Source organism: Camelus dromedarius, chromosome 15 (genome assembly GCF_036321535.1).
Source record: "Camelus dromedarius isolate mCamDro1 chromosome 15, mCamDro1.pat, whole genome shotgun sequence".
Taxonomy (NCBI): domain Eukaryota; kingdom Metazoa; phylum Chordata; class Mammalia; order Artiodactyla; family Camelidae; genus Camelus; species Camelus dromedarius.
The window spans coordinates 17,462,098-17,490,015 of record NC_087450.1 but is presented as its reverse complement, the minus strand read 5'-3'; the positions used below and the strand labels follow the sequence as shown (position 1 = coordinate 17,490,015).

Here is a 27,918-nt window from a genome sequence, read left to right as displayed (position 1 = left end):
CTTGATGAGGATAAATAAGAAAAAGAACTCTGGTCATGGACAAGAGGACAGGAAACTGCCACAGTATGAGTGCACGGGCTTTGTTCCTGGGGTCTGCTCCCCAGTCCCTGTTTCCATAGCTTTGCCTCCTTCCTCCACTCCCAGCCTCAGCTTCTCTGAGCAGTGATGACACTTTCTGTGGCAGCTGCATCGGGCCTGGTTAGAAGGGGAAAATTGGGGCAAGAGCAGCCACCATTTGTGTGTGTGTGTAGGGGGCTGCTTAAAATTAGACAGCCTTATATGAAATGTATCAGGAAGAATGCAATTTGTAGATTCATTTCTAAGATTTCTGTTCTATTTCACTTGTGAAAGACTCAGATTAAGACCTAAATCTCAAAAATAATATCCTGGCAGAAGTTAATGAGAAAAATACTTACTGAATATGGATCCTGGTTGTGAAACACAGGACATATAATATCCAAAAATGTTTGTATTTATCCTGGAATTCTAACATTAAACATAAGTAAACATTGCTTTCAAAAAAGAATGAAGTTTTAGCCTGGGCAAACTATAAAAAGAGCCTTTTTTCCCCCCTTATTCCCTCACTCTGTTGCTAGAGATTGTTAGACACCTTCGTGAAGACTTCACATGTCCATTTAAGTCATAGCTAGCTCAGTGGGCCATATCCCATACCCTCCAGAATCCAGGCAGTCTTCACCTGACCTGTGGCAACCAAGCAGGGATCATTCTGTTTTCTTAGTGCATACACTCTTGCACACACAAATCCTGAGTGTGTGAACCTCAGCCAAGGAGCAGGAAGACAGTCCTGCTGGAAAATCAGGTACATCTGAAAGCTTATCAGTTTTACCTGCAGTCCAGCTCCATCACCTTCCAGTCACCCTGGCAGCTAATAAATGGAGCGTGCACACTCCTCTCACTTACAGCACGTGGGTTCAGGTTGAAGGCTATGATTAGTAGCCTAGAATGCATACCTCGGTGGACTCAGTTTCTAACAGACGAAACTGAAATTCAGTCTTTGTGGTTTTCTGAATATTCTCATTCCAAGTTTAGAACATAAGGAAGCATGGGAGATGGTGCTGATGTACATACAGGGCACTGACTGATGCTCCTGACCCAAAGCGCGAGAGCTCAGCTTACAGCAAGAGGACCAATGAGGCAAGGATTTTGTTGACTATCTTGAACCCCATACAATTAAACTAGCTTCGTGGGAAGAGCAAATTTTAGGAGCCGTGAAATCTAGACTAGTCCTGGCTTTGCTACTGAATTAATTTACTGATCTTTTCTGAACCTCAGTGTTCTTATCTATGAAATGGAAGTATGAGAACTTTTTGTGCTAATTTGGTGTTACCAAGATAACATTAGACAATCAAAGTGAAAGTGTTCAAAGAGCATGACCATAAGTAAGATAATCCAGTAATGCCAAAATCTTATTACTACTTCTTATTTCACAGATGGTCACCATAGTTCTATGATTTAATAACAGCAAAAGAAATGGTTTTATTCTCCACGTGTGTCCTTATTCAAGTCACTTTTCATTTTGTTCCCCTTCCAGAAAATAAGGATATGGAAATAACTTCTATGGTAAGGTCCCTAAGTCTCAAGTAACTAAGCACTATATAAAGTTTTTAATTAAAAAAAAAAAAAGAAGCTCCCTCCTCATAATTTTCACTGCCTTAGCCATGTCAGAAACTACGAAAGGGAAAACACACTAGAAGCACTTGACTTCCTACCTCAACTGTAATATAAACAAAGGAACCATAGCCCAAAAAGCGGTAACGGTCGGACAAAGACATCCCAGATACAATACAAACAGGGGGGCACTGGAGGGTAGTTCTTCCATTCTCAATACCCTTTGTATCACTAAACCAGAGACTAACTAGTCAAAGTCAGAGAATCAGACTGGTAAGTAAAAGATGTATAGGAAAGTGCACAAATAAAAATGGACAGATTCCCATATCGTAGAACAAATACTTCCACCCAGGCCAAGGAACAGAATGTTATCAGTGTCCCAGAAGCACCCTCCCCACCGTATACCCCTTCTTAAGCATATGTTCCCCCTCCCCATGTGACCCTGATGCATCCTAGTGTATCCTGGTGCAAGAGAGTGGTGCTTTCTCTAGGGCACTGTTCTCAAGTGTGGACCAACTCCTGGAGAGAGAGGCGTCCTAGGATCGTGGGGGATCCCCAGCCCCCTTCAGAGGGCCCACAAAGTCAAAACTATTTTCATACAAATTCTAAGACATTATTTGCCTTCTTCACAACAGTGAAAAACCCTGGAGGGATTTCGGATGACATGAACAAAGGCAGTGGCAGCAAACTGCACTAGCAGTCGCTGTTTTCCTCACTACCACACTCTAAAGCAGAAAAAAATATTATTTTGATTAAATCTCAACCCTCAAGTACATGTCTTTGTAATGTTCCGTGTGACTAAATGGGAGAGTCCACAGAAAGCGCCTCTGCCTCAGACCAAGGTGCCCTGGGGGCCCGGGGAAGGTGCTTGGGCAACTGTTTGCCTTTGAGCTGACGGCAGCTGCCTTTTTCATGGGACACCATTCTTCCTGAAGGAATGACAGCCATACAAACTGCGGTTATTCAGACTTGAGTATCTGGCAGACAAGTGAGCCTATCCTTTAGAGAAAAACAACTGAGTTTTGGTGCCAGTGATAACATTTAGGCTTTCAAGTAAAAATGAGAATTTTGGAAAACTTGAATCTGCCACTATGTCCTTGACATATTTAAACACTTTTCTGATGAGATCAGTAGTAAAGTTAAAGAATGCAACATTTTAATATTGTATATGGAAGTGTGTCTACAACAAAAAGATCTGCATAAGTCGGTGAAACAATTATTTCCCAAATAATCAGTGTATGGCGTTACAAAAACAGTTGAGTGAAGAATCTACTCAATGTGCAAGCTAAACTAAAAGATTTTAATGTAATAAATAATTGAAAGTTCATTGATACAGTTTCAGATTTCACAAAGAATATCTACAATTGTTTGAAAAGGTTATTAAAATATCCCTCTTTTTTCCAACCACATATCTGTGTGAGGCTACATTTCCTTCATAAACTTCAACCAAAACAACATACCATACAGATGTATACAAAAAGCAGATCTAAGAATCCAGCTCTCTTCTATTAAGCTAGACATCAAATAGATCTGCAAAACTGGAAAACAATGCCAGTCTTCCCACTAAATTTTTTTGCTTGTTTTGGAAAAATTGTTATTTTTCATAAAAAGTAAGTTATTTATGTTAACACATAATGGGGTTTTTAATGGATAAACAAATATTTTATAAATTTCTCTATTTTCTAATATGGTAGACATCAGCAGATATAATCCACATAAACAAAAGTTCTCTGAGGCCCTCAATAATTTTTAAGAGTGTACAGTGAGATCAAAAGGTTTGAGGATCTATTGTTCCAAGTTATAAACCTAGTAGGACTGAAACTGCTGGCTCACAGGGTATCTTATCTTCAGCTTTACTGGATACTGCCAAACTTCTTCCTAACATGGTTGTACCAATTTACACTCCCACCAACAGTTCTTTATATATTCTGACTATGAGTCCTTTGTCTATTATACGTGTTCTAAATACGTTTCCAAACCTACTTTTTCCAATCTTCTCAGTGAACAGAAATTCCATCGACAGTAGTCAAATTTTTTATCAGTCTCTTTCTTCATGGTCGGTACTTTTTTGTACCTTGTTTATGAGATCTCTCTGTATTCCTAATTCTATATTCCCCAATATATTCTTCTAGACGATTTTTTTGCTTTGCATTTCACAGTGAGACTTATGGCACTTTATGCTAATCAGTTAGCTATTTAGGATCTCCATGGGCTTCTGCAGGAAGGAACTCTACCAGTCTTCTCTGCATTTTCATATGTCATTCAGGAGTCATTCTGCTCTACTGCTGTTAAAAGTTTCCATCTGAATCTCTCAGTTCAACTTAAAAGAGAGAAGGCTGGGGATTCAAATGTTTCAGTAGAAAATAAAAAATAAGAGGCCTTAGTTTTTCAACCGACTCTTGAATAAGTAAAGACTTCACCCATCCTTTTACAGTATTACGATGATCAGGACAGCTGCCCTTCACGCTGCCAAAATAAAGTTTTCAAGAAAGCTGTGTTGATGTTTTGTTTTAAGAGAGAAGTGAAAGCACTTTGGGAAATTTTCTAGGTCCACAGGATTTCATTATTTCTCACCCAAAGGTAAGTTCAAAACAGAGTGGAGTGCAGCTGATGGCATATAGCACTTGTTCTGCTCATTTACAAAGGGACTGGCTCCAGAATGTTCCTCGGTAGGAAAAACACCACGAAAACTGGAAAAGGTATTCATGTTACATATTTGTCACCTCCAAGACCCCAGCATCCTTCTAGAACATAAGTCATTTCTTCAACAGGACTGAACAAATACCCATGCCCAAGTATCTGTATGCATGTGAACTTACCTGTCTGCTACTTTTAATTAGCACAGAATTTCTCAAACTACAGATCTTAACCATTAATGGGTCATGAAATCAATTAGGTAGATTATAACCAACATTACTTAAAAATGAACTCTAATAGAATGTAAGAGAAAGTACCAGAATGTCTTGTAACATAGTGAGGGTGAATACTGTTTCATAATTTTTTTTTCAATTAAAAGTGTATGTATATGTGTGCTTCTGTGTAAAACATTTTTTACTATGATTCTTCTGTGAAAACATTTGAAAGGCACTGGTCTGACATGTTGCAGTGGGCATACATGCTGGGGAATTTTCTTTCCAACAATCATCTCTTATCCTGGGAAATACCCACCTACCCATTTGTAGTCATATGGCTAAACACATGTGTCACCATGTTTCCAGGACCCCCACCTCCCTGACCCCTGTTGAGTGACCCAGGGATGGACACATGACCCTCATTGATCTGAGCTCCTCGCCTATGATTTTTTTTTAACTTGGCATCCAGAGAATTTTTCAATGACAGAAGCTGTAAGATAAACCATTGGTGGCCATGTTCCCAGCCACGAGAAGGAATGAAACAAACATACAGAAAGAGGCAGAGATGAAAGACAATGAGAGTCTTGGCAATGTTCACCATGTTCAAACAACTGCAATACTGCTCTTCCCACAGCTTGGTAGCCCCAAGCGTTTCTTAGATTCTGTACGTCAGTAAGTCTCCGTTTTCTAAGTTGGTCGGATAGGTTTCCAACACCTCCCGTCAAACAGACAGGCAATATCTGTTTTTCTCCTAAAGTCTTGGGGGCTGAAGTTATGAACTGAACATTTAAATAATGAATAATGGATTGAATGAGTAATGAGTTGGGTTCTTGCCCTAAAATCTATGGAATTCCCCTTCCCCACAACCACCATTTATCACCTAAGAGGGAAAACTGGTGCGACTCATAAAAAGCCACAAATACAAAGAGATTGCTATTGAAATTCAACTTCGGTCTTTGCTACCAAAATGAAATGAGGGACACTTCTGGGTAAACATGGTAAGGGAAGGTAGGACCCTCAAAGCCTCTTTGGCAAAATTTACCCACGTACCATTTATATTTTACCTCTGCCTGATTTGAAGCCAATGAGACACATTAATGGTAGAAAGGTACTACACAGACTGTAGTCAGTGGGGTATCTGTTTATTTTTCTAAAGCTAACCCCAAATCACTCCATCCAGTTCTTAGGCCCTAGAGAACGGAATGAGGGCGGAATCACCTGCTCATAAGCACGTACCGCCGAGTGTGATTCAAGGACTTAGAGGCAGAAAGGTGAGAGAATGAAGCTCAGCTGCCTGGAGTTGACAGAGGTGAGCACGATCCAAGCCAAGAGCCTGAGAAATTAAAGAGAAGTTTCTCTTTCTCTAAGAACATAATATAGCTTCCTTCTATATCTGCTTTCCTGGAGGTTAGTTTGTCCTTGAAATTTATAGTCGAGCTGCCTTTGCATATACCTGAACACTTCATGCAGAATACTGCACAAACTGACCCATTTACACAATGCAGTCTGTTCAGCTTTGGAAGTAACAACTGAGAAAGACAAGTTTAATTCTGGTGCAAGTTAGATCCTATAAAGGCATTCTGTGAGCGTTTTTGTTGGCAAAGGGATCTCTTTTATATAATGGAACTTGTAACCATGCTGATCAATTTTGCATTCCCTATCAATTCAGCTTGACTTGGAGACTGCCCAAATTACCAGAGGCTTCAAAAAGGCTCTCTGGGCTCTCAGTTGAACTCCCTCACTATCAGTTCCTTGAAAATGTACATCAAGGAGTTAAAAGTTATACCAAGGCACAAGGAATATACAATTTTCTCAGTCAAAACTTCTAGGGACAATGCCTAAAGAGAAATCTGATGCTAACAACTACAATTTGATTTGTTTTTTTAATCTTCACACTTCAGCTTCTCAAGGATGGGCAGCGATATTCTGAAACACTCCAAAGGGGTCACAGTTGTCATTTTTCTAGCAAATAGAAGGTCATACAAAAAAGGGCTTCTTCATAAATGTTTCCAAAAGACTGAGACCAAATCTGAATTATCCATGAATCTACCTGTGATATTCTTAGTCTCTTAAATGGCTGAACACTTAGTACTGGTGTATGTCACTCTAGAGTAAGTCTCCCCTCCTTAGATCCTAAACGCCCACAAGGCTGGTTCCAGCACAGGGTAGATGCCCGGGAATGTCTGCTGGAAACTCAAGTCAAATTAGCTCCTAGGATGAGAACTGTAGCCTCTATTTAAGGAGGTTTTTTAAAAGAAAGAGCACACTGGTCTGAGTCTGGGGAAATGAGCTCCAGTCCTCTGCAATTAACAAGAGTTTCACTTTCCTTATGAAGGGCTTTACTCTGGGTAAAACAATGTGTATTAAAACCAAATGGTCCCTAAGGTTCATTCTGTATTACTATTCTGATTCTGAGTAAGAAATAACAAGGCTCCTCTTTTTTTATTGGATTATTAACTTCAAAGTCAATCAAGAAGCCACCCTTTGATAGTATGTATGTTCTTACTCAAAGCAACAGGAACTGGTCACTAAGCTGGATTTGCTGACTGTGGTTTTCTGTGCAGACAGGAGAGCGAGAGAAGGGAAGACCACGAAGCTGGGTGTTAACCAAGGCACTTGTTCCCAGCTCGGTGAAGGGAACACTGGAGTCAAAAGACAGGGATTCCAGTCAAAGCTTGAGCTCTGTCTACTAGCTGGGAGCCCTTCAACAAGTCACAAACTCTCGGAATTCTGTTTTCTCATTTATAAAGGGGAAGGGCAGTACCTCACAAGGTAGTTAAGGCTTTGGGTGTTAAATAAAACAATGCTCCTGAGAGTGCTTGTATACAGCAATGCGCCATACAAATCAGGTGGTATCCTCGCTTGTGACAAACCTGCCAAAATGGTATTTTCCAACAAACTCTGAAATGCTAAAATAAAAAGCTAATGCTTTTTATGAAGGGTTAAAATTCAAATGCTTCCTTGCTTTCTGCTCATATTATATCCACTGTGGAACAGACAACAAGCTAATTACCTAAGAGTTAAAATCTAAGGTCAGCTTGGCTCTCCCAAAGCTCCCCTACTGCTCTCACTTACCTAACATCTGTCCTCTGCCCTTACTACTATGTGTTTACAATTGCAAACAGCCTCTTGCAGGGATGAGAAACTCCATGCTGTTAAGTCATAGACTGGGACACTTGGCATCCTTTTTTTTTTTTTTAACTTAAAACTGGGTTGGGCAGACCCCTGCAGCCATTCCTGTAAGAAGTGGGCACGGGCTTCCCGCAAGGGCAGCCCTGGGGAAGCCCGGCACTGGGCACCGTCGCGCACACCGCCAGGGCTGCTCACTGCACCGGCTGCTCCACTCCCCCCACCACACACCCAGACTTTGAGACTTCACTGCCCAGCAGAAAATGAGGGGCTTTGACTGGCAGCTGTTACTTGCTCCTATTCTCTGTCACAGACAGAAAGACGCAAAAGATGGTGAGAAGGCAGTGACTTATTTTCTTTGTTAAAGCAGATTTGATGTACTACCCCTCCCTCTATTCCTTCAACCTGCTCTAGTTTTTAAAACCAGCACTACTGACTTTTAAAGGCAAACGATTTTTTTCCATTTAGTGAAATAAAAAGCATAGTAAACAGCTCTTTTGGTTCATTTTACATTATCCAACAACATATGTTTCTTTCACCCCAAATGCACTTTTTTCCTGGGGTATGCTTCAGTCAACTACTATGTAGATGCTAGTTTACTGAGGTTGCTAACATAGTTAGCTTCTGATGATCAGTTTCATTTAAAATTCATTTTTGAGTGCCTACTGTGTGCCAAAGTGCAATTTTAGAAAGCAGCCTTTTAAAAAATTATATTTGTCTTTTTAATACATAGGATTTAGGCAGATTTTCTGTCAGGAGTAAGTTAAAATCAATATTAATTGCATTTCCTAAACAGATACCTCAAAATCGGTGGAGCTGGCTCAAGCTGGGGCGTTCATCAGAGAATTTAAGGTCTGAGGACTTGACTGCGGACAGTCCATACATATCTAAACACTCTTCCTGCTTCTTCTTTAACATCACATTGAAAAATCCACTTAAGAGTCAGAAACAGAAAACCAAGAGTTATCTGCAACCTGAAGGATTCCCAAACCACATATGCAACCATAAATCATGAAAGGGCATTATACTTTTTCACTTTTCATAACTGCCCGAAAATAAACTAGAAGTGGGCACGTGAGAAAGACAACTATTTATACAACAAGTAAGTTACATTTTAACCAGTAGCTCAGCTCTTCCCTCCTTCCTAATAAACTCCTGATAGCTAACTAATAGAACAGCCCCTTCAAGTTGGTTTTGTCTCTTACTGTTAATAACACAAAAGAATTACGATCATTCAACCTCTCAATTTTATGCAGCTTTCAGAGGCCAAATGAAGAACAGGATCATCTTGTTAATAAATCTTTCCAATTAGGATGGTGAGTGTAGACTTGACGGTGGATTTTTCAAAAGGCTCTCTCTGAGGCAAGGGAGTGGGTTAATGTATTTTCTGGGAGTTCCCAAATGCAACAAGACTATATCTGATTTTAATGCACAGATGTCTTGACTGGGGAAAAACTCATAAATCATCATCCCACACATTTTAGATGGGAGAGGAAGTAACAGAATAGAACAATTAACAATTACTAGAGAAGTTATTTAATACAGTAAAAAGAAAGACAAAACAGGCCTGAATTTCAGTCATTCCACCACTTGCTAAGTCTTTAATTCTCTGGACTGGAGTTAGCTCGTTTCTAAAATAGGAATGACTACAATTCTCCTGCTCGTCACTCAGGTTTCTTGTTAGGATTATATGTGAAAATTCAAGGTCAAGTGCTTCACAAACCGTTTTAGAGGGCTCTGCCAGCATTCCTGCTGTTAAGGAACCTCTCCGCACTGCATTTATTCAAGTGTGAGTGAAGATGATCAAAGCCAGTGACAGGCCTTCAGCAGATCTGCCAATTGAGAATCTCTAAAGTGGGTCTGCTATCACTGCTGCATGGGGTGACGTCAGGCTGTTGTTTACAGGAGGAGAAAGGCTGCCAATTTCCACTGAGCAGAAGACCGCAGTGGCCGGCCTCCCTCGGCTGCGTGTGAGCAAGAATGGACTCTTTATGTGTGGCATGTGTGGACATGCAGCAGTTCACGTGCAGGGCACTGAAACAAGAAGACTGCTTTGTGTGTGTGCCCCAGCACACGCTTTGTGCCTGAAGTTGTCACTAAGAAGGCTGAGCAAAATTGATCAAAATGCAACTTTCACTTTTGTTACTCTGAAGGAAAAGAAAAAAAACTGCCACCCTCAGAAACTCCTCAGTTAGATTTTTTTAAAGCAGAACGGTTAATTCTTCTAGTTTTTACAGACTCCGCCTCAAGTTTTACAGACACTCACTAACAAAAAGAATTAGAGAAGATATATTTCAAAGCACAAACTATATTCAGACTGTAGTAGCTGAGTTTTACGGGAACGACTGCATTTTCCGAGTGGGTTGGAGTTGCTTCCTCCTGTAAGTTTAGAAAGTACTCACTCAAGTATTAACACACTCTAACTGACCCCCTTTGGGGAGATATTTTGTTAAGTTTATTCCTATAAAAGAGAAGAAAGTCTGGCTTATTAACATATGTCCATTCATGATATTCCCTGGCAGAAAGCAACTTCATATTAAATTAAATGTAAAAGGGCAAAAAGAAAATAGGGGATGCATTCATTATACTCTTTCTTCAACTATCCATCACCTTCTGGGATAGCAGTCAAATCAGGAATAATATGGGAACAGATCGTGTTTATAACCAGCACTGAAATTTTACTTCAGACAATAAATCTAGTATAAATCCTAACATTTATATCTCTTCTCTGAAGAAGAGATATGGGAAATATTTTGGAACCTGAAAATGTATTTTCTTTGGTCCTGTTGTAAGTATATATGAAAAGGAGGAAAACTATTGTTCAGTAATAAAATGAAGCTGAGGAAGAATCCTGAGTTCTGTTTCTGCCTCTGTGGCTGATTACAGCATAATCCTAGGTCACAGACTTAGCCATGATGTGACTTATTCTCAGCATCTGAGAAATGGGGATGACAATAACAAACATTATTTTCCAAATTTTAGGAGAACATAAGAATATAAGATAATGAGTAGAAGTCTTAAGCAACATTATGTTACAGGAATTAGAAAATAATAGAAATATAGGCTGGGAGTCCTGCCTGATATTGGCCAATGCCTCGGAGAGCTGGGGAGGAAAATGTGCTAAACAAGTAGGAAGTGTTATTAGCACTTCCTTCGTTTTACAGCTAGACATAATAGTAGCATGAAAAATATGGCACCAGTTCAACTTTTCCAGGGCTGCTTCCAGCAAGTAACATTGGCTACATATTCTTAAACACATCTAGAAACCTGAAGGGCCATCCTGGGCGCCTCCTTTAACATGAATGCTAAAAAAGGATGCCACAAAACCTGGTGGAAAAATATGGAGTAGTTTTAGATTATACTTGAAAATGGCTGTTGCCAGCTTCATTCCCTCATGTGGTGAAGGACACCTGATCACACGAGTCAATGATGATACAAAACAATGATAACAAAATGGCAGCATGCAGTAACATTAATAGTCTGACAGTCAGGAATGTTTTAAAAGTATAGGAATTTTACTGACTGAACAGACCAGTGATTAAAGCAGAACATCACACATTCTGAGCCAGTACAAAGTTCATGAACTTCATTTTTAATTTAAAAGAATTAAAACTTTACCTAAAGCAAAGCAGTCAACTTATCAAAGTGATCAGCAGGAGGAACAGTAAGAGAAATCAAATTGATGGTTACCCTCATACTTAATATGTTCCCCTATACAACTTACTTAAAATTCTAAAGTCAACTATATGGACTTTATTTTTGTTACCCTTTCTGGCTGTCAAATTGACAGGACTGCTTTAAAGCAATTACAAATGCATATTGAGAAAATGAAGGCATATGAAGGTAGATACTGACTGAGTGGATTGACAAAGCGTCTGAGTTTCCACCTAACACCTCATGGTGTAAATGCTGTGCCCCAGTGTACCAAAACATCACCTATTCTTTAGAACTCTTTAGAAAAGTCATAGTACACTTACTCGCTATGAATCTGCTGCACAAACTGCCTCCTTGGGAGCACAGAGGGCCCTCAGACCTCACTAACCAGTGCTCACAAATGACTGCTAAATCATTTCAACTTCAAAGATGTACCTAATCAAAGAAAACTCAGTTCAATTTCAGGAATTGATTGAACAGGACAGAACTTCTCTTTGCCAAGAATTTTCTCCTAGTCATAAACATGTCTTGTTTTCTCTCATCACATAATGACATACCGAGTTTGCACTAGTTCCTGCATCTGGGATTCAAAAATTAAAGGATAAATATTCTAAAGTGCATCTTATTTTGTATTCCTAAGATAAGAAGTATGCAGATACTGTCAGGTGGAATGCCAACAACCTGGATCAAAAAAAAAAAAAAAAACTTGAAAGCTTTCAAAAGAGTTAATTCTCACACCAATAATTCTGTAAGTGTACAACTGGCTAATATAAGATGAAGCAGAAGAACAAAAGGAAAAAGGCTTCCACTTTATTTTAGGAAATAAGAAATCCACTTTTAAAAACCTATTTTCTTATTCACAGAATTACCCAAAAATAAAAGTCACAATTTCTCCAAAAGAAGTGAAACTTGTCACTAGAACAGTTGTCAGAGACCATATGAAGAAGTTAGGAGATTACAAAAATGAACAGACGTGGTAGCAGCAAGCCCCTCTCCTCCATCACATCCCTCCCAACACACCCTGCCCCTGCAACATAGATTCTTTGCCCTTCTCCCTGTCTAGTATTTAGGTGAGAACAAAACCGGAAAAAAAAAAAAAAAGCAGTCAAATGCCTTTATGTCTCTATTGATGACCTAAATTAGTGCAAACAGAAAATGCTTCAGTTTTCATCACGTTGTTCTTATGATACGTAAGTACTGAAAAAAACAAAACCAAAAATGCATGACCCCTACCAATCTAGTGTACTTACCACTCAGAAGTCACTATGTTAGCCTTAGTAACACCTGAAATGAGTTGAAATGAGTTGCAGCAGAACACGACAACAATGCTGAGAAGACAGGATGTCCCCATACTACGAGATTTTCACACTAAGTTCAGAAAGATGGACTGTTTCTCTAGCAGAGTCCACAACTTGGTCCACTATAAAACTAAATTCATGGCTAATTACAGACAAATTTTGTAACAATCAAATTTTTCAACCATAATATCATTCCAATAATACTCTCAAACTATCCTTTGTTTCTGTCCAGCTGCAAATAGGAAAAAAAAAATACTTCCCAAAACTCAAAGTGGACCAGTAAGTTTCCCCAAATGCTTCATGCTCAGATAGCATATTGTTAAAGATGCACAAACTGAATGGCACAATGGTTAATACAGCAAAATGGATTTATGGCTATAAAATTTCCCCATGGTATTTGGGTCTTTCAGAAATAATAATAAAAATCATTCTCAAAGTATAATCTCTTTTCCAAAGAATTTTTTTAAAGCTACTATAAATATACTTTTCTCAGCTAGTCAACAATTTTCTGTTGGTCATGCTGCCATTTTCAGCCAAAATAAGAACTCCTTATAGAAAATGAAAGCAACAAATGACCTGGGACAAAAGCAGTTTGCCCTTGGAATTCATTCCATACAACTTTAGGCCCCACCCATGAGAAGCTCCAAGGCAACAAAGAAATGACAGAATCAAGAAAGAAAGAAGGACAAAGCTCTAGCAATTACTCTATCATTGAGTATATAAGTCTTGGGTAATGTGAGGCGGATAATGCACTGCCCTCCAAACTACTGTCACTTGGACTTTTGTTCCATTCTCTCAGGGAGACAAAAAAAAGTAGGGGCAAGAAGCACAGCTGAAACATTCCTCTGTAAGGAGGTAAAACAGAAGTTGAGTCAGTCCCAACTGCTTAGCCTTGATTGGTTTTTAACCTGACTGAGCATCAGAAGACAGGGATACATCTGGATCCAACTAATGCTACTAATCCCAGCCACCAGTACGGCCAACTGTTTAGCTATTAACAAACGTTTCCTATGGATGACTTTTCACATCATGGCAAAAACCAGTCTTATTCTAGTTAGGAAATTAAATTTTAGTTTGAGCTTTTGGATCTTGATCTTTGTTTTCTTTTCTTTTTTTAACACTGGGTAGTGGAAATAAAAATAAAATCTGTATTAGATGGAAAACAACAGCCATTTCACTTTTTCTTTCAGCCTCTGAGCCACAGGTAGCAAACAGTAAAGGCGTTTGTCACGCAGCAAAGGGAATCTTGTCCACTAAACTGCTCTGCAAGGTACTAAAATTAAAAATTTGCCCAAACAAAACCAAGCTTCACAAGTTATAATCTTACGTCATCCTTTTTAAGAGTAACCAATAGCACTACAAGGAAATGCAATACAAATTTCTAACTTTTTTTCCCAAACCTCTAGCACTTCTAACTAAAATTATAGCCACAACGTCCTCTCTCTGGCTTTTTACATAAAATTACTATTTCAGAGTTCTGCTTTCATTGTGCTGCTTCATAACTTAACATTTACAGGACTTTCATTTGAGATTATAAGAAACATCAACACACACTGAAATAGTTCTTTTAAAAGTATACCTCTATCTGAAACAATTCATGACTGCAGAAGCTTTGAATTATGGGTGGAATCATTCAAAAATCCAAGTATTTTCAATATTCACAGAGCTTACTAGAACATAGAGACCTCATCAACGCTCAATCTAAAAATTAAAGACAAGGTCAAAAAAACTGTAACTGAAAATCTAGGGACAAATCAAGACTTAGCATCTTCCAAGTCAAGAGAGATACTGGACTTTCACCCTTCTTTTCTTGCCATGGAGGCTGGTAGGAATTAAACATTCCACTTGAGAGGTCAAAAAGAATCGGCAGCTCTCCTTCAAAAGTGATCCCGGGGCAGGGATAAATTGGGAGTTAGACATTTGCAGATACTAACTGATATATAGAGAACAGATAAACAGCAAGTTCATGCTGAATAGTACAGGGAACTATATTTGATACCTTGTAGTAACTTATGGTGAAAAAGAATATGAAAACGAATATATGTATGTTCATGTATGACTGTGCTGTACACCAGAAATTGACACAACATTGTAAACTGAAGATACTTCAATAAAAATATATATACCAAAAAAAAAAAAAAGAAGGAAATAAAATACTAACATTGTTTATTTTTTTAAAAAGTAATCACATCATTTAGGAAGAAAATTTAAAAAAAAAAAAAGGTGAAGATCTTCCCATGTGATTAGGTTGTGACAGGCTTCACAGGTGTTTCAGGAATGCTTCAGAAATTCCATAGGGGAAAAATATGACAATCCTTCTCTACATGTTTTGAGAAGGGCATGCCTGAGCAGAGACCCTCCAGTGTGCACACATGTCAGAAAATACATCTTGAGAAGATGACTTTCTCATGGTGGGTAAGAGAGGCTTCAAGACCAAAGAATCCAAAAAAGACTGACTTGTTAATTAGACACAATTCTATTTAGGAAATAAGTTCTAGAGAAACCAGAGCAGCTAAACTACCATGATAAGCCTGGCTATTCCCAAAGCATCAAAGACTTGGTGTATCCTGGACAAATAAGATACTATATTTCAAACATAGCATTTTATTTTGCTGACTTTTCCATAGGTCATGGTGCATTTCTTTTAATAAAAGGAAAAAAATCTATTTCAAGTCTGTTGTTTTTACAAATAGTGAAATTAAAGGGATTTTTGTTCCCATCTGATTTGTATCTTGATGAATACATACATACTGTTGACAGTTTCCTTTCCCTGGCTTTGAAATAATATAAAGTGAAGTTGAAATATATAAGAAAAAATAAGATGGCCAAGGTAGGTTAGTGGAGGGTATCTGACCAATTTGTAAAGTTCCCATAAAATGCCAGGCCCTAGATACTGAGATGAGAGAACAGGTAAGAGACTAGTTAAGAGAGAGTCACATATGCTTCCTAGTATGGACTACGGCAGTATCAAAGGAAGACAGAATTTTCTATAAGATGGAAAGAGAAGTAAACATAAGAATTAGCATTTATTAAAATTAGCTGTGTTTGTTGCTTTATCTATTGTGTATCAGTTAATAATCACTGAGGTAACTATCACTGTTCCTACTTTATAGCAAGGAAAACAGAGACTTAGGAGTTAATGAACTGTTAATGGTATACCCAACATCCACTCCTCTCTTCTTCTCCTTAGGAGAACGCCATCCCCGCTTACTGGTCCAGATGTGGGCAGAGATGCCCAATCAGACAGAAAGACTTGACAGTCCACACCTGTGGAGAGGTTTCTGACTTCCTCTGAATATCCTCACGTATGGATGTGAACTAGCTTGGGGAAGGGGCCAAAACAGAAGTAAGTGCCAGCAAGGAGTCCAGCTGAGAGCTGAAAGATGCTCTGAACCTGAGCTACAGAACTGACCAACCATGGAGCCTGCCCTACCCTCTGGATTTGTTGTGAGATAATAAATCTCTTGATGATTCCAGCAAGTTTCAGGGTGGTTTCTGAAAGCATCCTGATACATGAGTTTAACCTCTCCAAGGTCACTTACAGTAAGTGGCAGAGCAAGAAACTGAACCAACATCATTCTGGCTCAAAATGGGGCTTTTTCCACGAAACCACATTGTGGCATGAACTTTGATGAATGTTTTTTCTCATGATATGATCATGCGATGTTAGAACTAGAAAGGATCTTACCTCACTACACATGAGAAAAGGCATTTACCTTATAAAAATGTTTGAAGTAGTGGCCTTTCTTGCAAACACAGAAAAGAAACATATCTTTAGCAAAAATTCCCAGAACCTCATATTCTGCAAGAACTTCTCACTTCACATGCATTTAATTATCAGTAGAATATGAATTCATACACCTTTAATAAATGGAATTGAGCTCTTGCAAAGCGTTCCAAGTTATTATTAATTTTCTTAGGTGTGACAATGGTACTGTGGTTATGTAGGAAAATGTCCATATTCTCAGGAGATGCATATTGAAATATTTAATAGTAAAGAGTCATGATGTCTAAAACCTACTTTCACATGGTACAAAAAAGTGTACACATAGGGAAAGGGAGAGTCATAAAACAAATACAAACAAAAAGTTAATAATTACTGAATCTATGTGGAGGAATATGGGTTTTTACTGAATTATTCTTTCAGGTTTTCCACATGTTGTAAAGTTTCACAAGAGAAAGTTTGGGTGTGGGGGATATCGTGTGGGAGACAGCACTGTGGAGTACAACGTGGCTGCATACTGCAATAATTTGGGGGCTTCCAAAAAGTACTGAAGCCAGGGCCTCAGCCCAGGTTGTGGCCTGGGCACAGGTAATTCTAATGTGTCCCTCTTGTAAGGTAAAAAGACCATGAGTTTGAAAGTGACAGCTTATTAACACCCTGACAGTACCCATCCCAGAAAGACGACTCTGAAAATTTTTCTAGACTGTCTTTATTCATAAAAAATCACCAATGTTTTAAAAGTTAACATAAGCATTAACTCCAATAATAAAGAAATTTCCCTGAAACATACATTGGGTGACATAAGGAATACTTAATTGAAATGAGACCATGACTTTAACAGATACATATGAAGCCTTCCATGCTGTGCTCAAGACCATGAAGGCAAGAGGAGTGGAGCAGACTTGGTTCTTCCCTAAACAAATTCATTCATGGAGTCTATGGGCCAACATGCCAAAATTTTAATTTCTAAAAATGCAATTAAAAAAAAAAAAGGAACAATATTTAAGAAGAACCATTAAGTGATTTAAACTTTAAAAAAAAAAAAAAAGTCTTACTAAATTCATGCTCTTTACTTCACACCAAAGATGAGTCATAATCTCTTAAACTATACGAAAAGGAAGATTCCTTGAAAAATACACTAGTCCAATTCTCTAAATTCAAATTTGTGCAAAGTACTTAAAGATACTCCAGTGAGTGTTACATATGGAGAAAAGCTCTCTAAGGTCCCATATCTAAATTTCAGCTGGCCCATGGGTCTCTGTGGTTCCATTTGTCTTTCTTAAAATATATGTGTCTGGGTTATGGGATAGAAGGTAAATAAATGGTAGGTAAAATTTAAAAAATAAATGACAAGCTTTAAAAATATAAACTTACAATAGGGATTTTTATCTTGAAAATATACCTTTCAATCTAGGTGGCTTTTTTAAAAAGGTTTCATTGATAGACAATAAATGCATATACTTAAAATGTATAATTTGATAAGCTTTGACATATGTATACACCCTTATAACTATCACATCAATCAAGACAATGAACCTAACTATCCCAGGTGGCCTTTTGAATCAAACAGATGTGTGATGGTTCGAGCACAGACACAGTTTTTAAGAAAAGAAACTCTTGATAGGAATTGTTATTTTTTAAAAAAACAAAAGAAGTCTCTACACAAGTATCCAAATACTTTCACCAACAGATAAAATAAACACTAAGGCTTTGGACTTTTTCCCCCTAATTTAAATCTAAGGGACAAGCATATATTGTGTTATTCTATCTTAGATTTAGGTCCAAATAAACAAACAAATACACTCTAAAAACAAATTCTTAATATTTTCAAGTGTGCAGGAAAATGAAAACAAAAGCCATAGTCACACAGCATTATGTTTGAGAATTTAAATACACACACATCAGGAATCTGAGCTAATTCGAAAGCAAAACAATTTTAAAAGGTTATACCTACATATTATAGCAATGTATAGACTTCCTAAATTTGGCATATTAGGCTCAGGGCCCATCCATTTCATAGGCAAGACTGCTCTGGGCAAAACTGAGGAAGAAACAATGCGTCTTCAGTAACTGTCAAGTTTCCACCTCCAATTCTTCTCTCTCCTTTCAGTGTTTTCTCCACTTTTTAGGGAACTCCTCTTGTGCACAGGGCCCTTACTGAGGTACCAGGCTTTCCAAAGCTATGGAAAAGTTTTTGTCCTCAAGACCCTAAACCGTATCCATTGTATGTCCATACACAGATCTTCCTCGACTTATACCAGGGTTACATCCCAACAAACCCATGTAAGTGGAAAATACCGTTAAGTCGAAAATGCATTTAATTTAATACACCTAACCTACTCAACATCAGAGCTTAGCATAGCCTACCTTAAACATGCTCAGAACACTTCCATTAACCTACAGTCAGGCAAACTCATCAAACACAAGGCCTATTTTATAATAAAGTACTGACTATCCCATGTAGCTTACTGAATACTGTACTGAAAGTGAAAATCAGAATGGTTGCATGAATACAGGATGGTTGTAACTGTATTGGTTATTACCTCGTGACTGTCATCAGCATAGGACCCTATAGCATATTGTCAGCCCAGGGAAAGATCCAAACTCAAAATTCCAAGTCTTGTTTCTACTGATGCGTAGAGCTTTCACACCACGGTAAAAGTTGAACCGTCAGAAGTTGAACCATGGTAAGTCGGGGCATCTGCATTCTGTTTTCAGGTGCAGAGTTTCTGCTTCCCATAGAGATAGCTAGCAAATGTACTAAATGGCTAGGATGTGTGCTCCACTTTCTTTCCATCCTTGATGAGCAGCTGCAGCAGCTAGAAAGGGGATAGTTCTACCCTTAGATGCCTAAGGCACAAAGAAGGCCTACTAACCATCTCTGCTGAACTTAAAAGGAAGGATGGATTCCCGCAAAGGCCATCCGGGACCTCCAGAAGGCAAGTCCACTTGACCAAGGTCTACGCTGTAGAGGCCTACACTAGACTTTCCAAGAGTTAAATCTCACATTGCCTAATACAGAGACTTAATTTTCATGTGGGGATCTTTTGTCTCCCCAGCTGGACTATGAACACCATTATGGACACGTGCTATGTCTTATTAGTTTCTGATCCCCCCAAGTACTTGGCACAGGTGTTAAATATTCAAGAACAAAAATAATTAATGAAAATCATTGTATTATATCATATCATATACTGATGCTACTTGTACTGCAAAAACACATGTATCTAACTGCTTGAATATTTGAGATGGAAATGTACACTGAGGGCTTTATTTGTTTGTTTAGGAAATCACATAGTTTTCACAATCATAGAAACAAAAGATTAGTTCTTTATGTACACTAGACAAAGGCAACTTAAGATTTTCTTGTTAATTGTGCAATATAGCTGACTACATTTCCATTGTGCAATTTTCAGTGTTACACATTTTTTTCAGGCTCTGTCACAAAGAAAACAAAGTAGAGGGAGAAAACAACTTCAAAAGTGTAAAAAAAAAAAATGGTAGGAGAAATCTCAGACCATGTCCACTGTAAGGTTTCCAGATTTATAAATGAAGATGATTTCATGATTTCTGGTGGAAACAACCGGCAACATTATAGGCTTTTAATATTTCAACTCGAACTCACATAAATATTGCCCATTCAAATGTAGTTATTCAAATGCAGTTTTGTTTCAGGGTTTAGGATTCCTTTTCTACCAAGTCAGAGGGCGTAAAATCCATATGAAGAAATCACCCCTTTTTTTCAGATCATCAGTACACAATGTTTAGTTATGACTACTCCAAATAGCAGACAACAAGCACTATACAAATCAAAATAGTTTAGAATGTAATTTCTACAAAGGCAGTAATATTTGCTCCTTTTCTTCACTACTGTAACATATATGCCTCATAAGAATAACTGGCACATAATAAGTTCTCAATAAATCTGTTGAATGAACTGAGTAAATGAATGAAGAGAAGCCAGGAATGGGATATTGGTGTGCAAAAAAAGAAAAAGAAAAAACAAACAAACAAACAAAAAAACCCCAAGCTTCTTCCAAGAGGCATAGACTTTATAAAGAATAATTTCTGGAAAAATCTCTTTTTTAATCAACTCCAAAATGCAGTTTATCTAATCTTATATTTGAACTTTTTAAATAAAAAATAATAGTGGACTGTTTGTTATATAAAGCAAAAGGGAGATTCATTTTGTTTAATCAAATTGAAAGGTTTTCTACTACCAATGTCTGAATGATGTCAAGTATTTTAAGAAACTATTAAACATCCTCTCCAAATCAATGGATTTGGGTCCTTGGGAAATCTTTTTACTCAAGGGATTTTTACGTAAACCTTTTTTGTTTAAAAATACATATTCATCTTCATAACCTTTGATTTTCTCGATGAGAACTCTTAAAATCAAAACAAAAGTTAACTCAAAGGGCTACATTTCATTTGAGTTGAGGCCATTGGAAGACAATAAAGCTGATGGTTACTGCACCAGGAACCATTAATCACTCAATGGCGAACCCTGGAAAACCTCACAGTGGACTTAGTCTGAGGTTCTGTCTGGTTTCAAGGAGTTAAAAACAAAACAAAGGAGCTGCTCTTCACCTCTAATGTGCTGTTTTCAGGCCTGCTGCCCCCCACGTGGTCAGGTGACCACAGTCATTGCTCAGACACCCGCCAGGGCTCACCCAGCGCTGGGCACTGTGCAAAACAAAGCTTGGATGTTTGAGATGTTTCAAAGTCACGTGGACAGAAAAAATTTTGTGGGTATTCCCCAACAAGAGATTAATAGAAAAGCAGTAAATAATAAACACGTCACCACCTCACGTAAGTTAAAACTTAGTTTTAGGTTTATAAAATAGCCCCTTGAGGGGAGGGTATAGCTCAAGCGGTAGAGCACATGCTTAGGATGCATGAAGTCCTGGGTTCAATCCCCAGGACTGCCTCTAACATCAAATAAATAAATAAATGAACCTAATTACCTCCCCCCACAAAAAAAAAATTTAAAAAAAAAAGCCCCTTAAGTTTCATGTAGATAAGAGGGTCAGAGCTCATCTTTTGAGATAAAGCAAAGCACATTTTCTATATGAAAGGCCTTTGCCTCAGCCTCACAAAAGCAGACTGAAATAGATGAAAACCCTTACTCCATACCTTATACAGAGGCAAAGGCAAAAGAGAGCCAAAGAAAAAAACCTGCCATGATCAAGGAAAAAGACCAATGTGGAAAGAAAATAAGAGCAAAATGAGAAAGATTCTACATTAAAAGACAGACAAACTCATATAGAAGAAACAATGGTAGAACATAGGGAAGAGGGTTGTGAAAATCAGATAAAACTTAAATAAAGGTGGACTGTTTTGGTCATTTTATTTAGTATGTTAAAAGTAAATATCCAATACTAAAAAGTTGTACATAACACCACACAAAACTTTATAAACATCAGTGTAAACTTTACATTCAAAAGTAGAAAAGAAATATGATCACTCCAAGTTTTTTTCATCAGTTGGATGCTGAACAGTAAGGACAAAAAGACAGTATGTTTTTAAAAGTTGCTTTCTGCTTAGCAACCTTGTATTTGAGGATCACTGTTCACTGTACTTAATATTAGTTGGAACAAAAAGTATTTATTTGTATGTCCCACTTGTTTTAATAGATCTTACTCTGCATCCACTAGAATTTCATTTCCACTTAAAAAAAGTAACATCATGAGGTTGTGACAACTCTTCTGCTAATAACCAGAGAGACAGAAAGCTGAATTCAAAGAAACTTACATAATGTGCTAACTCTGGGCTCTTAAAGTCTCCAGCTCACTCTTAGGGACAAGAGAAAAAAAAAACAACTAGTTTTTTAAAATATAGCCTTTCCACGCCTGTTTTCACTCACCTTCCTAAATAAAAGATTAGCTGGAATAAATGAAATCTTCCAAACCACTATATTCTGAAATGTGCACATTTCACTGCAGTCAAGGTACAAAATAACTGAGTGTAAGGAGGGATCCTATAACCAAGCAATTCTCCTGAAATTCAAAAGTAAATAATATAATTTTTCTCTTTGAATATGCTAATGGAACTGATATACCTGAACATTTTTTCCTGCAACACACGTGCAAGTTTTACAAGCTTTAAGTTAATAAAATGTATTATCTCCTAGATACATACATACAGTTTGTTCTTACAACATCAACATCTGCTATAACCCAGGATGTACCAAAACTCTGTGTTAACATTCAAAATCCCATTCAATTAAACCAAAGTTCCTTGCCTCTTTAGGTACCTTATACATTCTTGTGAACACATCAGTAAGAGGTTTCTACAAATATAAAGTTAAAGGGAAAAATGCCCCTCAGACAAAAGATCTAGAAGTCACAATTTTTAAATTATGATAAACAAACATCTGTTTCTAAATGCTAACGTGTATTCTGCCTGCATTTTGTCCTTCTCCAATGCTTTTAAAAAGCACTTACAACTTATCCCTACAACATTCTCTGTGAGTGAGGGCAAGGTAACTGCTTTCCTCTTCCCACTGAAAGGATGAGAACAGGGAGCATCCGGGAAGTTAAGTGTAGTGCTCAAGGTCACGTGCCAATCAGTAGCACTGTTCATTCTAGATCTCCACAGACCTCAATTCTAAGTTTACGTCAATAGATAATGCATATATAATTTTCCTCTCCTTTTGATCACTGACAGAGTATACTGCTATCCATTTTCCTAATGTGAAAAGACAAAGATAGAAATCACAGGCTCTAAAGGTTATTTCTATGCCTTTCCTCTTCTTTCCAGACAATTCTTCATCAGAGAGTTTCCTTTTTTAAAAGCTGAAGACATCCTATACGTCTGTAAAATACTAATATTCAAATGTCTTCATAAAAAAATGTTAAAGAAAGAGATGTGAGCTATAGAAATAATGTCATGCTGAAATGTGTCAAGCGAAAAATCAGACCTTACATCTTGCAGACCAGACACCTAAGTGTAGTTTCTAAGTGCCTACAAATTAATATTTTTATTTTATTTTAGATTGGCTGCTTTAAAAGTGTATGAACAAAAAAGGGTGAGTTTTTTTAATTAACTGTTTTAGCCAGTGAAAATGTAACATAGTCAACTAAATTGGGTAAATGATGATTTGGTTAAACAAAGGATTATGTATTCAAAATTATCCACATTGTACTAGATAGCTCACATATTTGAAAAGTTTTAATGATGTTATTGGGACACTGTAACACTTCCGAGTAGGTTAGTATTCAGATTTTGTTACTGAAGATATCTCTTTCATGAAAGATATTTCTTGCATTTTATAATTTCAGAGGGTACAGTAATTAAACTGGTTTTATTGACAAGTAAAGCTGAATGATTCCGTAAATGAAGCAGGTGACAGAGGCCCCATCAATTTTGCTTATTTAAAAAATATATTACCCAATTGTGTAATGCCTATTAAGTACGTGGTGAAGTTTAAAGTTTAAGTGTTTTATTTACTAATTACCTACACCTTCTTTATGATTCCTATTACACTACAGCTATTTGGAAAGCTAATTATTTATTAAGACTGCTCAAGAGAGTTTCACTCTTAAATGGAAAAAGAAATAAAGCTTAGGTCCTTAAGGAAATGATGCCGTTTCATTTTCACAGTGTTGGTTTGACAAATTCTCCTTTTTATTATTAATTCTGAAGCCGATAATAACATCACATCATTATTTGGGACATTCAAAACCTAATTTGTATAATTCGTATTAATTACAATAAAATCCAACTTAGTGACAAGAGGTTTGGGAGTCAGAAAATCTTTCAATAAAAAGTGGCCAGGTCAGGTATTAAAGGAAGATATTTGATATGTATTTTTCAGACTATTTTAAGTTTAATATTCAAAATGAAAAATGTTTTCCTTATAAAACATGTTATACTATAATTCCCTTTCTATTTACCAAAAAAAAGAACATAAAAATTCAACTCAACAGTACAAAAATAGTATTCTCCATAATATCACTTACAGTGTCATTCAACTACTCATAAACAAATTGAGAATAACATTGTTTAATTCATTCCACAGCATTCATTAAGCTTCTTTATGTACCAGGCACTCTGGTAGGCACCGGAGATTAAATTATAAGTGAAACACTATTCTTACCTTCAAAGAGTTCTCTGTTTAGTAGAGGAGAAAATCACATATAACAGCAAATACATGATTGGTATCATCATAATAAAAGTATGTATATTCTGTTATGCAAGTTCAAATGAAAGAGTGATCAATTCAACTCATCCAACCACTAAATTTCATAAAAAATCATATACTCTATTTAAAAGTATAAATCCCATAAAACATCATACATATGGATAAGAATTCTATTTCACTGACAGCAACAATTCTTTATTTTTTCAAAAAATATACATGTAAAAAATATAATCACCCATGTTTCGACATACCAGGAACATAACAGAGAATTAAACTTGAAAAGATGTACCCAACATTAGCTGAGATCTTTGCATATACTAACTCATTCAGACCTCACAGTAACCCTATGAAGTAAATGCTTTTATTATCTCCATTTTACAGATGATGTATTGGAGGTTAACTTGACCAAGATCACAAAGATAGCAAGAGAAAATGCTGGGACTTGAACCTACACAGTCTGATTGTGGAGGCCCCCTTCTTAAGCACTACACCAAATATTCTGCTCAGTGGATGATTTTTTTTGTAGGGGTAGGGGGGACAGCTAACACCAAGTGCTCTGTGACTTGCATTCTCTCACTTATCCTTACCGCAACCCTTAGAGGAAAAGTCATCCCTCTCACTATAGGAGAAAACCAGAACAGGCCAGGTTTGAAGTTTTCCCAAGGTCAGTCAGCCATCCAGGGATGGTGGCTAGATTCAAACTCAGGCAGCATGGCTCCCCAGTGCTAGGAGGCCTCTCAATGATTCACTAATGAAAAAGGCCACATGATGAAATTTATTAAACAATTCAAAAAGGTTTTGTATAAGTCTTCCTGAAACACTGCAAGGTTTGGGGGCTTATGACAAGCATTTCCTTATGACAGCATTTACTTTTGACTCAACTTTACTACTTTGAGCTGATCATAAACACATTTCTCCTCCTTAAAAAGAAATCTTTCTGTAGAAACTTGGCAGATTTCAGTACAGGAACAGTCTATTCTTTACAATTAAATTTAGCAACAACTTATTCTGGTTAGTCTGAAAGAGAAGGAGAGAATGAACTACGAAGAGGCCTTTCCTGTACTTCAATACTTCAAAACATGTTTGGTTTGGCCTAATTTGAATCTTGTGGACAACTAGACCAGAACTTGATTCAAAAGGAGTAATACCATTTTAAATAGGCTAAATTCTCAAAAGTGACCTTAGAAGCTGATTCAGAGTAACTATTTCTCATAATTTTTACTTTTATCTCAGATTAAATATTACAGATGCATAGAGCAAGATTCTCATGAACAATTTATGGGCAAGTATGTGTACTTTTGAACAACCAACAACCAAGAAACCAAATTAAAATTTTGTTCAAGAGCATTCAAGTATACAAAAGAGGGATATCAAAAGAAAAAAAAAAAACAACCCTATTTGTCCTTAACATACCCCACTGTGCCTGGTGGCTGAGAAATAAAAAATTCTGTGTTTTAATTTGTTGCTAGAATAGAGGTGCGCTAAAGATGAAATGTCAAGCTGGATTTCCATCTTGCCTTGCTTTCTTCCAACAGGTTCAAAGACTTCATAACCTTTACGTTAATCCTGAATTAATATCTTTTCCAAAAGGGAACCTATAAAACTATCTTAAAATAAAAAGAGTAAGCCATGCCACTAGGCGATCTTGTCTTCTCTTGCTCAATCTCCACACATTCAAATTAGAAATACCTTTTGCTTTGCCTTTATTGAATAAAAGTTTAACTTTGATTGGGGGGAAAATGTACCCATTAGCCGCTTTACACTTTTTGCAGGTCATAGAGTCTATCAGATCATACCGCTGACTATGATCGCTCACTAAGAAAGAATGCCATTACCGCTCATTTTATAAGCGTTATAATGCTCCGATGGTGGAAGTCTGGCAATACCTAGAAATACAGCAAGGCTGGTGAATAAGGAGTCGAGGGGCGGGGGAAGTGGGAGCGAGGGAGGGAGGCAGTCGCCACCTCAAATCCACGCCGGACCAGGAACCTCTAGCCCACAACGTGATCCCTGCCCTCCCTAAAGTGGCCCGGCTACATTTTTCCAGATACCCCGCTCCCCCCACGCCCAACACGGTACTCACCCTTCTGTGAAGTCGGCACCCGGTCCAGCTCCGAGACGGGTCGGGGTGGCAGCGAGGGAGGGGACGTCTGGGCTGTGGGCGGGGGGTGTCGGTGCGTCACTCGAGTGCAGGACTGTGAGTTCGCGGGGTGGGAGCGGAGAGGAGCAGGGAAATCAAGTCACGGCCGAAGAGGGAGGAGGGAAAACGGGGGTGGGGTGGGGGTGGAGTGCCCCTTCCCTAAGATAAACCCACCGGCCCCTGCGACCCCCTGCGCCAGGGAGGGAAAATAAAATCAGGGGGAATAAAAGACTGACAAATAAATCTCTAAAAAGACGAGACGCGAGGAACAGACTTTAATTTAAAGGGGGGAGGCTGAACGAGGGCTGGAAGGGAGACAGAAGTGGCTCTAGGTCTATCCCATGCCTTTGCAGTCCCCAAGCAGAGGAGGCTAGCTGAGGGGAAGTTGCAGCGGCTCCTGAGGAGGAGGCGGAGGCGGAGGAGGAGGTTACACCGTAACAAGTACAGACAGACAGCCATGGATCAGAGGGGCGCTGCGAGCAGGGGCGGCCGCGGCGGGGCGAGCGGCGGCGGCAGCAGCACCGCCTGCTCGGCTCGCTCAAGACATTTAATTGGATTGATGGGTTGTGCAGTGACTCACAGACTTTACAGAGTCGTACAGCAGTCCCCGCCCAGCTGGACAGGGGAGATGCGACGCGGACGGGAGGGGAAAGGGGGCTGTGGAAATGCCGGGAGGGGAGGAGGCGACTGAGAGGGCGAGGCGTTGGGGGGGCGGGGAGCGGAACGGAGCCACCCAATGGTGAAGCCCGCCGCTCCGACGGGCGTGAGCGTCGACCAACGACAGCGCAGCTCGACAGGCGGCTGGCTTCACCCCTGGCCCAATGAGTCTTCTAAGGACACTGCCGCGAACAGGGCGGGGGAAGTGGAGTGGGGGGTGGGGAGAGGTGGGTGGACGTTGAAGTAGGGGGTGGAGGGAAAGATGAGGCGCCGGAGACCCGCGGAGTCACTCTGCCCTCCTCTCTCCAGAAGCACGCCTTCTGCCAATCCGAGGGCTGCGTGGGGGTGATGGACGCAAGCGTGTGACCAATGAGGAGGAGAAGGTGCCGCAGCGAGCCACAGGGGAAGGAGTGGGCGGGCTAACGCCCTCCCCTCTCTCTGGCGCTCGGGTCCTCCCTCCCGCCGGGTTTGGGTCAGTCACGCAAATAACAGTGTGAGGGTTGGGGCCGCGCGAGGGTGGCGGGGAGGGAGGGCGGCGGAGGGGCCGCGCTGCTGGCGGCGTGACAGCCAAAGGGACTGGCTGTGCTGCCGACTCCGCGCCGGCAGCAGGAGGCGGCGGCGGAGGCTGGCTCCTTACTCAGCTTGCAGGCGGCGGATGCTGCTGCTGCTACTCAGCCTCTGCCTGGCGC

General features: G+C 38.9%; 1 protein-coding gene across 1 annotated transcript in view; it reads right to left on the bottom strand.

Moving 5' to 3' along the window:
* SERTAD2 (SERTA domain containing 2) overlaps nucleotides 1–27,194 on the bottom strand; it is a 105,539-nt gene extending 78,345 nt beyond the window's left edge. Inside the window, exons 1-2 of the mRNA XM_064494445.1 lie at nucleotides 27,153–27,194; nucleotides 26,516–26,627 (exon numbers count right to left, since the gene is read on the bottom strand). The gene's annotated coding sequence lies outside the window, so the exon portion shown is untranslated. The remainder of the gene's footprint in view (nucleotides 1–26,515; nucleotides 26,628–27,152) is intronic.
* Nucleotides 27,195–27,918: the final 724 nt, after the last annotated feature.